We start from the raw sequence: 15,487 nt of genomic DNA on the forward strand, positions 1-15,487 counted from the left end.
GAAGGAAAGGTTTATTTCAGTCGAGGGAAAATGCACCACTGCTCCATTTTGAGTCGTTCTTCCCATCGGGCTGCAATGCTGAAAGTCTTGTTGGGAAACCCCAAGTCTTCCCTCCACATTCCTTGTGTACCTTAGTATTTCTGATGAAGACAGTGAAGAAGATGAGTTATAGTCTACAGAGATTGAAATCAATGGCGAAGTTGATATTGAATTCAGCAATGCACATTTGGGCTTGCTAGTGACAAAGAAATACCAAATTCTTCTTTTTCAGAGGTGTCTCTTTTAGAGTCTGCCCAAGTCCCTGAGTTTCACCCCAGCTGTGGCATCTTCAGAGCCTCCTCATCCCCCCTCATCTATTCCTTGCTCTTCCTGCACCGACCTGCCCCTGGGCAGGATGGTGACACCCACTTGGTCATAGGCATGAACTGGAGATCAGGGTTGCTATCACTAAATATAGTAAAAAAATGTAAGTTGAAACTTCTGAGGAAATTAAAAGGATGACATAAAAAGATTGCCAGCGTTTTAACAACAGGAGGGAGGAACAGAGACAGAACAAGAAAGGACAACCAGATAGAAACTGTTTCTGGAGTCAGAGGCTGAACCAAAACAGCATTGGAGAATGGAGACTGAAATGGTTAAAAAAATATCTGCAAGCTTAGAGATGTTTTTGAGAATAGCAAATAAACAGCAACCAGCTAAATAAAGTACAGAGTTATGGTCACTGCTGCATAATGCAGAAGTGAGTCACATCCTCAGTGTTGGAGCCTCAAATGCGTGAGAGGAGTGTGCACAGCACCATGGTCACAGCAGGAGCTTTCTTGGGGGTATCTGCAGTCTCCCTCAGAATGCCTAGAGAAGGGGCTCTGAAAAACTGCTTCATGCTCAGAGCTCGACGAATGCACACACACAGCTAAGAATTCTCATTTTGTTCCCTCCCTCCAGAAGATGGCAAAAGTTAGCTGGACTTATTGTAGACAGATGAAGAGAAATGCTCGAGGGCTGTTTGTGCTGTGCCGTGTTTTCAGGTCACATCTAACACTCTAGATAGAGGAGCTGACCCCAAAACCACTGAAGCAAGTGGTTCTTCAGAGCACTCAGGTAATGCAGCCCAGCCCAGCAGCCTGAGGTGCACATGCCAGGCAGCACGAGGGGCTGCTCTGCTCCACTGGCATCTGTGGGTCCCAGCATGGGTCACACATTTCCCTTTGCAGGGAAATTGTTAGTGACACCTGCACAGAGACCAGAACCAGAAACGGAGCCAGAAGTTTAGATGTTGTACTCAGACTGTGAGACCCAAACTGCAGCATTTGTTGGTGTTTGTGGTATCAGAGACTTTACACCGAATCGCCCCCAGATAAGATTCACTCCTCCAGCACCAACGAGGACCGTTCCCACAAGTGTGGGTTATATAGTGACTAGAGCAGAGTGGGGAACTTGGATTCACAGAGGAACCTTGGCTGAAAGAGAAGAGTATATAGCAAATAAAAGAAACATCAGATTAAGCACAGATTTGGCAACAAGAATTTATTTACCAGTTCAGCAAGAAACTCTAGAAAAAGGAAAAAAATATTACTAATAAAATCAGAAAAGACATGAAATAGTCTTTTCTTTCTCATATACTCGGTTTGCTTTGTTCCTGTATTTAGCTGCTGTGACAGTTTAGAATTTCAACATTAGGAAAATGTGAAAGTATTTGAGTAAAGTGATATGCCGAAGTCAAGAGGCTTCCTGCCAGCAGAGAGGAGGAACTGAGGACTGCTTGTTTAAGAGATGCTCCTGAGGTGCTTCAGCTTAACCTGGTGCTTATCCCACTGCAAAGTTCACATTTGATTCCAAACAAATTTGTCCTTGCACTTTTCTTAGCCTGAGGATTTTTACAGCTGCTGTGGCTGACCAGTTGATGGTCAGGGCAGATTTGTGCCATGTCCTTGGAGGGGAAGGGAGCAATGTGCTTATCTGGGGGACTGTACCCCTGCAAAAACCGACATGTCGACAATCCTTGATAACTGCCTAATGACACATAGCGTAATTCCTCTCCTTAAATCTCCTGTAAAAGCAGGTAGATAACACCCTCCGTGGGCAGAAAGCTCCAGCTGTCTTCACAGATACCTTGCATTTGGGGGTAGTGTGAGGACAGGTGAGTTCCCACATGAGCTTCCTTTACGCTAGGCTTTGGTTTTGGAGAAGGTGTTGCCATTTGCACACACACTTTCTCCTTTGGACAGAGTTCAGCATATCAGTCCCATTGGTTAAGGTCCACTGTAAGGCAGTGATTACATCTTCTCTTATGAGCAATGATTCACATCATAGCTGACTTCTTTGAGGTTGTATCTTTATTATTTGAGCTGTCTGGAAAGCTTGAACAAAGTGATACCCTGGCCTTCACTTCCTGAGGACATGCAAATTTATCAGAACAGAAACTTGGTTGTTTTTCTTTTCCTTTCACATTGAAGACTCCTGGTCTGACAAACTGCTTTATTTCTCATCCAGGAGGAGAGAAAGTGTTGTACCTCAAAAATTTGAGTTGAGTTACGTTTTGTGGATAATACATATGTGCAGAAGGAATACGGCCAACCAGCAGTTTCTAGTAATACAAGAAACAAACCCAACCACAGGGAATGCCCCTACATTGCTTTAATTTGAGTCACTCAGAGCTGCTAATTGTCAAGAACCGATTCTGGGCAGGTTGTGGAGCCCTGCAACCTCTGCTGCGTTCACTCGGCCACAGCAGCTGCGTCACCGATGGCTTCCCTGGCTGTGGGGCAGAGGAAGCAGGCAGACAATGGCTGCAAGGTAGGAAGCTTCCCAGCCTCCCCCCGGCTTCCTCCCCACAGAGGGGTATCACCTGCTCCTCTCTGCTGGATTCACCTTCCTGCAGTGCTCTGCCTGCGGTAAGGGAGCTGTGGTCAGAGCCCTGCAGAAGTCAGATTGTTCTCGAGTTGTGCTTTTACCAGCGCACCATTGCAAGCTCTATAGAAACCAATGCAGCATTAATAGCTCTACTGCTGCCACATGAAAGGAGGAGAGTATTTGGATCTAATAAATCAGCTGAAGTTAAAGCAGTTTCTGCCTTCTCCATTACATTTCACATCAACAAGAATGTGGTAAAGTGCTTTTTTGTACTGCTTAGCATCTGACATTTCAGCACATCTTGTAACGGTGCATGGGGAGAGCGTGGTGTTGCTATATTTGTACTCACAGACTTGGAATGAGAATAAAATCTGGAGAGATGTGATGTGCACAGTGAATGTTTTCCAGGGGGGCTGGAGCTGAGGAAATCCAAAACAATGAAGCTGGAGTTGTCTTGAAAGTGCAGATCACTAGTGCAGGGAGGCAGGGCGCATATCAATATTTTAAATGGAACTAAATCTACTGAAACTGATATTTGCTTCCCCTAGCCCTGCTTTTAACTGCAGGATCACAGATACTGTGGTAAAACACTGAAATAATGTGGTGTTGTGGGTTTGTTTGTTTGTTTGCTTGTTTTCCCCAATTAATTTCAAAATACATTGTTCCTCAGTTTTGTCTCCTACACTGTCAGTAACAGAGTTGAGATCTCTCTTCCGTCATTTCAGGAGGAAGCTGCTCCCATTGCAAGTGCCACTTCTAGGGAAGCCAAGCTTTATTTGCTGATATCTGTTGCATGTGTTTGCTACAGCCACGTTACTTCACATTAGCAATCTCTCCACATGCTTTGATCTCAACTGTTTTCTGTTAGACCCCCTTCTTGGCTAACAGTAAGGCCTCTGGAAGCACCATAACCCTACAGTCAGCAACACTACTCTTGTAAGTGTCAGGATCCTGAGGCCACTTAATTAGCTGGATTAAGTTCACCTGGAGTCTCAACCCCATACCTCTGCATATGGAGCAGTTCAGCTGCTCCTGTGCCCTTCCACCACAGCCTGAGCCATGTGTTATGGGCACTGGGCTCCAGCTCAGTCCCATCCGTGTCTGTCCATTGATCCTGTAGGTCTGGACCACACCACTCTTTCTCACTCTGGCTTCAGGACTGTCTTGTCACTCTGCATCTGCCTTGGAGACCTCCAAGGGGACAGCTGAGTGAGGAACCATCTGCCTTTTGATATGGCCTAACATCTAACCTCCGTCATCGGGAGGAAGTGAGTTAGGTCTGGAGGTAAAAAAATGCCCGTGAGAGGTGCAGAAACCCATCACTGGTGTGTTTGGCAGAGAAGGTCTGCATGTCCTAAAAGATGCAGATGAACTGCAGAGAAAAGTGGCAAAGCTCTCATTTCAGTCACCCTTCCTCTGATTCCGGTTTCCACTTTGTCTTTTATTTTTTATTTTATTGATTTATTTTGTAAGAGCAGCTTCAATTTCCAAGTCTCCTTTGCTCCTTCAGCCGCCTGCGCTTTGCCGTAGTGCTTTTTGTTTCCAGCAGGGGATGCTGCAGCCGCTCTTACAGCTAGCGCTGTTCCGAGGCAGTGCAAGTACGCTCTGCTTTCTCTCCTTGCAAACCGCGCTTGCACTTTTCCCTTTGATGCGGGGTGCTGACCCGAACGCCTTGGACAAGCACACAGCTCTCAAGGGCTTTCCATCGAGGCGCACGGCCGCTCTCCAGGCTGTCCTACCCCACGTGTCCCTCTCCTGTTCTTCCTCTGTTTATGGAATTATGGCTGTGTCAGACGACGCGGTGGTGCCGGGCAGAGACGTCACCTCCCGGCTCAGGCGCACAGCTGCGTGCGCCGCCTCCGGCCGCCAGGTGGCGCCATGGCGCAGCGCCCCGGGCAGCGCCGCGCGGCCGTGCCGGGTGTCGGGCCCGCCCCGCGGGGGGAGCGGCAGCGCGGTGCTGGGCCGGGGGCGGGCCGGGGGAACCCGCGCTGCGGGGAAAGGAGGGGGAAGGGGGTCCAGCAGTAAGAGCGCCCTGCTGAGCCCTTGTAACGTGCCGTGGGGTGATGTGCCGGCTGAATGGTTTGAAGAACGTGTAGAAGACAATTTATATTGGAGATCGGAGCGTGTTTCTGCAAGGATTAGGAGGGTGTGTCACGGTATGTAGCTTCTAACCAGCCGGCATCCAGATTTTGTTACCCTTGTTTCAGGTTGCCCTAGCAGGCCAATTCGGACTCCACTGAAGTTTGCTTAGGGGAGTGTGTGGAGTCAGTGCAGCACCCCGTGATTTCTAGGAAGAAGGACAATATTTCTCTTCCTTGACAGCTTCTGAAATCCTTCTGACTTGAGCAGCAGTGCTGATGCCATCCAATAAAGGAAATGGAAGCTGGTGGACTTGTTTGCCCAGCCATGGCTCTGAGGATAACATTCCTCTGAGGTTTTATTTATTAGGAGTTCCGTGTCCAAGTGATGGACTTAAAATCAACAGTGGTTTTATTGCAGTCAGACTTGGGCCTCCTGTTTGGGAAACCAGACGTGGCGAGGGAGGGCTGTGCCTGCTGAGCTCTGTGCCTGTCCCTGCAAGGAAGCAGTGCTCCGGAGCACGGCACACAGCGCTGTGGGGGGCTGCCTTCACTGCCTGGAGCTGGCGGCAGTCGCTTGGACAGTAAGTCCAGTGCTGGTTTCAAAATACACTGAGCATTACAGGACCTGGGTTACTATCCACCCATGTTTAGTGTTCAGACTCTGTCTAGACTCATGGTAGATTCCTGCATGAAAATGCATTTCCTTTCCTGAGAATTGAGTTTTCCACCCCCTTCATTTCCCTTGAATAGCCTCACACTCAAACACAAAGACAGGGAAGAGCTAAATTCCTATCTACTACATTGCCTATTTATTCTGGGGCATATTTGCATTGAGCCTGCTCTTATTCCCCTCTTTTTCAGGACCTCACAAGTCCTGGCCTTTCAGTCTTTCTTTGGAAATTCCAGGCCCCATATCAGCAGTATCCTTGAAAGTTGGATGAAGCAGCAGCTTGAGGGCTGCTGTTTAGCACTGAGGCAGGCAGGTCTGTCATCTTCCTTCCTTCCTAGTGCTGCTTACCATGGCTCGTGCTTTTTTACACGAGCTATAAGAGTACCAGTACAACTTCACGTAATGTTGGCTGTGCAGTGTTCTTGTATCTCGGGTTCCTGCAAAGATAGATATGGGACAGTGAAAAAAAGAACTCAAACATCCAGACATCTTGTTGACAGCTTTGATCATAGCTGCACATTGCCACGAAGGCTTTCCTAAGCTGTTTGCAGTAATACCCAGGTGGGTTTTGTATTGGCACCATTAACTGTGAGCAGCAGTGTCTGAAAATGACCATGCCTTATTACTTTATTGAATTCTCTTTTTAAAAGCCCAGACTGAACTGGTCTCTATTTTATCCCCTGTAATTGAAAGTTGGCTTGAAGTTTTTCTAACTACGGCCAGTAAATGGAGGCAAAACCCAATTCCTCAGCAGTAACTTATTCACCCATTGTCTAGCAGTGTCTCAGATGATTTATTTGATGACTGTTGGCCACATACAACATGGGGTGAGCAGTGGAAACAATGCTTGTTAGGACACATAGGAGAGCTGATGAAACTGTTACAGATGATTTGGGGAATATATAAAAGACAACTATATATTGGAGATTGGAATGTGTGTTTCTTTAAGAATTAGGAGAGTATGTCACAATATGTAGCTTCAAACCAGCCGGCATCCAGATTTCGTTACCCTCACATAAGATTATCCCAACAGGCCAATTCAGACTTCACTGAAGTTTGCTTAGGTAATGACTGGGGATTTTTTTCTCTATCTATGGATTTTGTCCAGAGAAAGAAGAGAGCAGCCATCAGTGGGCTCCTAGTATTGCCCCGAGTAGAACGTTCAGCCAGCACATGTGAAAGTAAGATAGCATTACTTCTTAAAAGAAGTGGCAAAATCTGGCCTGTAGATATCACCACTATTTTTCCACTTATAGAGAGTGTTGGTCATAAGCCAGCAGGAAAAGCTGCCAACCAAAACGTTTTCTTAAAAGGGAACGCTGTTAGAAGCCTGGCAATAAATGTTGTTCTTCCCCTGAAATATGTGCTGAACACAAATAAAGAAGACTCAGAAGAAGAATCCAGTGAGGTCTAACATCTTGTAATCACATGGATGGATGGATTTGGTAAGGTTTTTAACACTTTGTTCTATAAAAATTAGCAATTTAATACTGTTCAGTTAAGCAATAATTCAACACTAAAACAACAGATAATGCAGTTGGATAAATACATTAAGGAAGCAGTAGGATAACCGGAAAACGCAAACACAGTGAATTCTTTGTTGGTTTAAAATTACTTTGCTGTTCTGCCACTTTCTTTGTTTCTTTAGGACAGTGTTTTTTTGCTTGCAAACCAAAACATCAGGTGACTGCCAGCCATGAGTGCACAGAGCTGTCTCCCAGGATGTAACTGCGGCCTCTAAGCCCGGCGTTACGGCAGCAGTCAGAATCCACGTGGCCGATTGTTCTGCAGACATAATAGTGCTGTATTTATGTATCTCTAAACTTGTTTTTCAGGATCAGTGGCTGCCTGCGTATCATGAAGCTTGCTGCTTAACAACAGAAATAAAGCACTTGTCAGACAGAAGCGATGCATCAGTGCAGAGTGGAATTCTCAGGACTAGAGTTTATGTGAGGCAACAACAAAATGCACTGTGCCATTCTCTTAGGCAACAAAGGTAATTTGTTATGCAACATAATGAGGACTTGTGTGTGACAGACGGCAGCAGCTCTCGGTTACAGGGCATTGGCATCAACAAGCACATGCAGTGCATGGGTCAAAGGGAATGACTGTACATGGCAGAGAATTCAAAAGCTTTAATTGTCATTGGTTTGCTTTTTCCAACTTAAAAAAAAAAGACAGAATAAACAGATAACTGGGCCTCATCCTGAAGTCTTCTGTGGTCTGGGTGGTGTCTTTGGTGTTTGGTGGTGTTGCTTCCAGGGTTGGTCTGTGTGTTACAATTGACTATCACTTTATGGGCCACAAGGTCAGGGCTCACAAGTGTCATGTGCTGTATGTGGCTCTGACCCATTTTGCAGCTCTTCTGCCCACAGAATGATGAGAGAAAACAGTACAGGGGGAGAAATGTATTAGTGTTTACCAATGCCCAGAAGTCCATGATGTCTAGACTCACATGCTCCACTGCTTCTGCTGGCGTCTGTACTCTTAAAAGCCAGTTATCCTTCCTTTAAGGAGGCCAAGGTCATTCACCTGTTTTGCAGATAACCTGCTTGCAAGCGGGCTGCATGCAGAGCAGAGAATAAAACCATGGCTTTTAAAGCAGGGAGGCTCACCATTTGCTCAAAACAAATCTGCATGTTGGTGTGGTTGGGTATCTTGTTTGTGATGACTTAGGCTGCTCGCTGCCTCCAAAGCTGGGGTTAGACCCAAAGATCCTGTTTGCTGACATTCCAGTGCTGTCTCAGCAAATGCTTGTGTAACTCATTGCCAGGTATGTGTTCACATGGCCCACACTGAAAGTTTCCCTTGTTGTTTGGCTGGAAGTTAGCATCTGCAAGAAACCTCTTCCTGAAGTGATGAGGGAGAGTTTGATTCATGCTTTGCTGATTAATTTATGGAGGAGAAATGAGAAATGAAGGCTGTCTCATGCTGCATGTATAGTGAGAAACTGAGCCAAAGCTGTTGGTAGCTCTCATCTTGGTGGGCTGTGAGACTGGTTCTCTCTTCCCAGTGCACCTATCACATTGGATTTTATATGTGCAGTATTCTGGAATAGTCATAATCATGCAAATGATTTTATTGCATGACTGCTGTGTTCATCTGGAAGTAACATTTGTTTTTTCAGCCAAGCCATAGTCAAAACTGGTTGGCTAGACCACATCAGGGGAAGTTGCTCCTGCAGAAAAGTTGAAGACTTTCATTTCCTTTTGTAGTGTGCCTTAAGCATCGTTGTCTGTGGCAGGATGTTGGAATTCTCCTGACTGTGCCATTGACTCAGCAAGGGCCTGATCTGTTTACCTGTGCTGAGTCTAATGACTGCTTAGCACAGTTATGATAGCAGAACAGTTAAAAGCAAACCACAGAGATAGCTGAGAGCTTGGGTAAGCCACGTCACTTCTCAGTGACTTGAGTTACTTGGGATCACTGTCACAGTGAGCTTACTTTCCAGTGCTTGGGGATTTGACTGAACAGGCTGGGACTGCTGAAGAACCCTCTGTAAAACAAAACCAGAAACAAACAAACAAACAAAAAAACTTAAGCAAGGTTAATTTAATTACCACTCTAAGTAATTAACTAAAGCCCAGCCAAATGAATATTACATCATAAGAAGCAGTCAAATTCCAGACTGTGAGGATAAGAAGCAAACAATCCAACCCCGCCTTTTATGAGGAAGATGCTATCTGAGATTCACATAGATATTGTGCACGTAATTAAAGCTATCCTTTATGTGCAGTGCTGCTATTACAGCCCTTGCTATTCTGTAGCAGTTGGTAGACCTTATAATGAACAAGTAGAAAAATATTTCAGACATTACAGTGACTTTACAGATGGTGACTGTTAAAGTAAACCCCACAGCTGTCCTCCCTCTTTTGTAGGAGGAAGAAAACACCTTGTTAGCATCTCTCAGGATGAGTGCCATTTTACATCAAGAAACTGTTGACGATGAAGCAGCCCAGCCAGGTGCCGCACGGGGGAAGCTCACAGGTGAGTAAACTGGCTCTTTGCTAGTGCCAGTGCAGTGTTTTCAAGTTCACGGTGCTGATTGGCTGAGCTGTGGGGTCGAGAAGAGGTGAGGCTGCACTCAGTGGCCCCATGCGAGCTGCCCTCCCAGAGGTGCTGCTCTTGGCTGTGCAGCACGGCACAATTGTGCAGCAGTCGGCAATCCTGGGTCGGACGTGCCGGAGGGCTGCCTTTCTGCTTGAATGCAGCTACATGCAGATGTTCTGCTGCTTGGTTCCTTTGCAGCCTTGCTGTCAGGACTGCTTCAAGGTCAACATTGTTAATGGATGGGGCTGTGAGTGCAAGGCTTCCTCTCAGCCTGCAAGGTCTGTAGTACGGGGATGGTTATTTATGACTTGCTTGTGCAGTACCTAGTTCTATGAAATGTTACTTACCTCAGCACTTACGACCTGTGCAGGAGACAAAGAGTTCATGTGCCTCTGGTGCATCTGTCAGCCCTGCTGCCTGACTCCCAAGGTCCCTGAGTGGGCAGCTGAGCTACCTTAGCCTTGGGGCTCACACCCCAGATTCTGCTCTGTGAGAGCAGCTGGAGCAACTGATAGTGGAGATTGAGGCCAGCTTCTAGGGCTTCCTTCAGCCAGCCCTTCCCTTGCACACGGGCAGGAAGTGAGCTCCCACCCTCCAGCAGTGCCAGCACCAGAAGTGCTTCTGTCAAACTTGCCCATGCCCAAGGGCTTTATGATTGCACCTCTTTCTCTTTGATTTGTTATTCCTCCCTGTCCTGTGTCTGTATCAGAGGATGGCTCCCCACTTTCTCAGCTGCCCATGCCCTGTTCAGTGCAGTTGTATATTCTCTTTCCAGTGCTATTGAGTAGCACTGGAGTCAGAAATAGCCAGATGAAGAAACACCTCTTTAATGTTCAGCTGATAAAGCATTGCATGTAGAACTGCACGGAACTTGTACCATTTCCAACAGCATCTTGCTAGGATATGAATGTGCTCAAAATTGTTTAAGAACAATTTCCACATGTGAGGACTGAGATTTGGTATGGCTACGGGAGGACTTGAGGAGTCTTGTGCTTTAGGTCTTGGCTTTGCAGTCTTTCAGCTTCGGCGTTAGGGGCTCGTCTGGGTCAGCATGAAACAACTGACATATTTGCAGGAGGCTTTGATCTTTGTGTGCATGAAAATAAATCAGGATGTGTCCATAGCACTTGACTTTAATGGATAAAACTCATAAACTTGTAGATCCTCCCTTAATCTGCTTGCAACATCTACAGAAATCGACTGGAAATACCTATTGACAGCATCTCCTCTAGGGCTGGCTTCAGGAGCCCAGAGCTGCCTTTCCTTCAGCCAATAACAATATGGTAACTGTGTTTAATGGCGTTACACAATTACAATTGGGCAAGCGTGGACAAGCTCGAAATGCGGAACAGCACCGAGGCAATATCTTGTGGGCTTCGGAGGAACATTCTCCCTTCTTAACAGAAAGTATGTAAATGGCTCCCGGATCCTTTGCTTGCTCAGATAATGAAGCAAGACCTCCTGTTTCAGTAAGCCGTGTTCCAGGAAAATTGCTCTCCTCGAGGTGTCTGATGAGAGTGAAAAAAAGAGCAAAGAGAATAAAGGCAGCGCTAATAGTGATGGGAACACAAAGGATGCGCGGAGGTGAGGAGGGAGAGGCTAGGGCTGTCAGGATCTGAAGAATGCTAACTGCGCTGATAAGTGATGGTGAGGCAAGAGGAAACTGCAGTGGGCAGGGCAGGCAGCTGCCTGCAGCCCGGAACACTCGGCTGGGCCAGGGGACATTCCAGGATTTCTTTAGAGCAACGGTAAAAAGAAGCTGAGTGAGTTGGGCCATCGGTACCTTCAGCGCTGGCCGTTCTCTGGCCGTGATGTGGCACACGAGCTCCCTTGGTGCAGGTTAATCGTTTTGCTTCATACCGGTGTCAGAAGGAAGCAGCTTCCTTACCAAGCTTAACCTACAGATACCATAAAAACTGCTGCAGCAATGCTGCCAAAAGGCAGTCAGGATGAGCTGCCTCTCTCAAAGTCCGTGAATTTAGATGTGGATATCAATGCAAAGGGACTGCACTTCTCTGGGACTGACTGGCCCAGGGTACATCATAAAGTCTGGAACAGAGCTGTTTCTCCTCAGCTGCTGCTGTGTTTCACTGCAGCTTCTCTGGAGTTACATAGCTGTTGGGTGGGTGTCTCTGTTGAGGTTACTGAACCACCGCTTCCACACCCAGAAGCGATCCTTTTCCCTTCAGTGCTGTAAGAAACTGGCGCGATATGGCCTTTTTCCCTTAAGAACACGGGTGTTAAGGAAAGGAAAAGCTGTGAAAAGCTCTGTTTCAGCCTGGGTTAGTTCATCCATCGCATCTGTCCTGCAGAAAGGGAGCTTCGAACAGCACCAAGGCAGAGGCGATGGGGGGAGCAGCAAAGGGCAGGGCGCGCCTCCTCGCGGTGTAGGTTGATGCCCGATGGCACCAGCAGAGACGAGGCTTTGTTGCTCGTGCAGCTCCTGCTCAGCTCCCGTGAGAGCAGCGCAGCTGCGGGACGGGCTGCTACGCATTGCGAGCTGTTACCCTTACCAAGCTTTAAAGCAATGCCAGGCTTTAAAAACGCCGTTAGTACATTCTTAGCGGTTTTATTTCGGCCTTATATGTCCGAAAGTTGTCATTAAACCTTTCTGCGGGTTCTACAACGTACGCGAGGCTGTCAGCTCGCGTTCATCCACCTCCGGGACCCGAGAGCGGCGGCTGGGACCGGTTCCGGGGTGCGAGGGTGAGCCCGAGGGCTGCGGAGGCGACAACGGCAGCGGGGCACCTCCGTGAAACCCTCTGGGACAGGGCGGGTCGGAGAAGTGCCCGCGCCGGGGACTAAGTCCTCGGGCGTCCTCTGCCGCGGCGGGGCTTCGCTGGGGAGGGGAGGAGGAAGGGGAGGAGGCGGCCGAGGCGGGCCGCCCCCGGGCGGGGCGTGCTGGGCGCCGGGCAGCCTGCAGCGGGAACGCGCTGTCGGTGCGGGACCGCGGCGGCCCCGTCAGCGGAGCCGGGTAGGAGAACCGCGATCGTTTCTTTTCTGTTTCTCGGTCCTTCCCCGCGTGGGCTGAGTGCCGGCCCGGCCGTACTTGGGGGGCAACGGGAGGAGGTGGGCGCGGGTCGGCGGCACTCACGGCCGCGGTGCTGGGACTGCCCCAGGGAAAGTCGGGCTCCTGAGAGCGCTGTCTCTTCTCGGAGCTGCGGCGGCTGCAGGCGGGTGGCGTTTCCTACGAAGCCCGGCGTTGCCCATCGTGCGGCTGCCGGCCATGCCTCGCCTCCGCCGCGGCTGCTGCGCGGGGCTTCTCCCTCCCCTCTCGCCACCCCGGGACTACCCGGGGCCTCCCGTTCCTCCCCCTCCCCCCGCACCTCCACCAAAGCACTGCCCTCTTACCCCAGGGCGCCGGCTGGGCGGCCTCACGGTTCCTGTCCCCGGGGAGCTGCGCCTCGGGAGGTGCTCGGAGTCAGAAGCGTCGAGGGGATGCGGCCGCGGAGGCTGATTTTCCGAGGAGCGGCGGGGCAGCGTTCCGGCAGGGCCGGCAGCGGGCGAGGCTCGCATCTCCGCGGTGTTGGTGGGAGTTCACCAGTCAAACAACATTGCAGCTTTTTTTTTTCCCTTCGGTGCTTTCCCCGCGTTCTGTCCAGAGCTGTAACCTCTCTCTCTCTCTCTCTCTCTTTTTTTTTAATAATACAAAGCATGAGTGTTATCTCGTGTAGCAAGGTGTTTTCTCCTGCTGTAATTAATCACCGCGTTGTTCCCCTCCCATCGAGCACTGAGGCAATCGGTTTCTCATGGTATGAGCTGCCCTGAGTGTCGGAGGGACAGACTGCTGGCTGGGTCCTTGCTGGACCAGAGGTATTTTCAGTTTCAGACCATTGTGTTTTACTGGCACGCGTGCTGTGCTGGAGGTTATGGCAGGCAGTGACCCGCTGAAGGCATGAGCGGGCCGGGAGGGGCCTGATAAGAGCAGAGCCGTGTCTGTGTGCGCATACGTGGCCTTGTTTACTTCTTGCAGACATTGACCTGCAAGAGTGCTCAGAAAGCTGCTGAGGTGCTCTGGGCTATGCATTGCCCTCGGGTCAGAATCTACACTGAATGTTTGTATGTGATGTTCCTGTAAACGTTTTCATACATGCAATGCAAAGAGCTGACATTTTATGTCAAGACCATGTGGAAGCTTGTGAGCTCATTGACTTTTGGCAGTAAGGGTGGCTGGGTACCAGAGCTGGGATACCAGAGAGGAGAAGAAATGGAGAAGGAATAGCTATGTGTGCAGTTCCCAAGCATGGAAGGAGTCTGGCAGTCCTGGGGTCTGGCTTCTGTTGTTCAGTGTCCTGGTGTAAGGGGTTTCCTCCTTGGCACTGGTGATCTCTAGGGATCCCAGAAATGGTGAGAAGTAGACCCGATCACCACACCACTTTCCAGAAAACTTTAAAATAAAGCATGTAATTTTTGTCAATGCCTATAGCGTGTGTGTATATCTTTGAGCAGTTGTGGTTGGCAGCTTTGTCTCAGTGGCCTTCCTGGGCTGTGTGTCCCAGCTGTGTCACAACCTCCCCGCTGACCTCACACTGCACAGGGGAGGCTCCAGTGGCCGGTCCAAGGATACCAAGCCCCAGCTGCAGTGAAGCATGTGCTCTGTTAATGCCACCATTTTGAGGAGAAAAACATCTTGACTTTCTTTTGAGCAACGTCAAGCAGCAGCTAGTAAGTTCCAAAGTTAATGGAGCCGTGAGATACAAGTGCAGTTGATCTTCTTACTCATTTCTTGACTCAACAGCATCCTTGACTGCCATGTCACCCTCATGCAGTTCTTCCTTCCCCATGCAGAGGGGCCTGCACAAATCCTGGCACTCTGCTCCAGAAGCCCACGTGCTGTGTGTGGCAATACCGCTGTCGTCATGCTCGACTCACTCCCATACTTTCAGTACATCAGGTGTTCAGTTTCAAGGCAAACAGAGCAGTGAGTGCCCAGGTTTCTTTTCCATGCTGTTGAGGAAGATATGTGTTTTTAGGACCTGGGAGTTGTGTTGGCACACTGTGTGCTGGATTCAGTGTCATTATCAGAAATTTCCTGATCTGGTTGTGAACTTTATGACCTTGTCTGGCAGGCTTCAAATAGAAGACCTTATTTTCTGCTTTGGGCAGTATTTCTTTAATTTGGTAGCGAATTTTAGCAAAACCTTTCAGGCCTGTCCTATGCTGGTCTCATATAAGACAGTCAAGCAGGGTGGCTGGGAGCCTTCCTCTGCAACACCTGGGTGTGAGCAGTGCTGGAAACAGGATGCTTGGCAAAAATGGATCTTGGCTCTGAACCATTGTGGTTTTTCTAATGAAATCTGTTTGCCACCTGCATCTCTCTAGGGTGTGACTCTATTTTAGAGATGTTGTAAATGCATAAACAACCTTCTGACCTTCCTCACTTCCATCTTTTGCTTTATTGCAATTTCCTTCTCTTCCTCTTCATCCTCTCTCACAATCCTGCGTCCTTGCAGACATTCCTTATTGCTGGCTTGAGACGTTACCAATTGACCATTGTTTTGCAGCTAATTCAGACAGGAGGAGGAAAGAGCTTGCCCAGGGAGACAGATGGCCTTCAGGATCTAATGAATAACCCCTAAATATCACGTCAGCTAAGCTCTTATTTCTTTATTTTTAATTTCTGAAGGCATCGCACAACCCTGATTCCCACCTTGTAAATCCTGAGCATTTGTGAGGGCTCAGCACAGCTCAGTGCTGGAACATACATTGCATTCACTTCTCCGTTTTGTGAACAGAATGGACTTTAATTAAGAAATGTTGAGACTGAAATTCCCCAGAGACGTTGTCATCCAGGAGTTCCATTACCCCTGACAGGTTAGTGCTGTGAGAAAGAGGT

At 48.5% G+C, this 15,487-nt stretch overlaps 1 protein-coding gene across 5 annotated transcripts in view; it reads left to right on the plus strand.

The window, feature by feature from the left end:
- The first annotated feature begins 7,490 nt into the window (after window positions 1-7,490).
- Window positions 7,491-15,487, plus strand: part of PIK3CB (phosphatidylinositol-4,5-bisphosphate 3-kinase catalytic subunit beta) — a 91,557-nt gene continuing 83,560 nt past the window's right edge. For 3 of the 5 annotated variants that reach the window (XM_048955574.1, XM_048955583.1, XM_048955575.1), the window contains exon 1: window positions 12,518-12,625. The gene's annotated coding sequence lies outside the window, so the exon portion shown is untranslated. Of the gene's footprint in view, window positions 7,598-9,479; window positions 9,589-12,517; window positions 12,626-15,277; window positions 15,466-15,487 lie in introns of those variants that run through there. The other 2 variants (XM_048955579.1, XM_048955578.1) reach the window with 2 other exon arrangements.

The sequence above is a fragment of the Lagopus muta genome, chromosome 9 (assembly GCF_023343835.1).
Source record: "Lagopus muta isolate bLagMut1 chromosome 9, bLagMut1 primary, whole genome shotgun sequence".
NCBI classification, from domain to species: Eukaryota; Metazoa; Chordata; class Aves; order Galliformes; family Phasianidae; genus Lagopus; species Lagopus muta.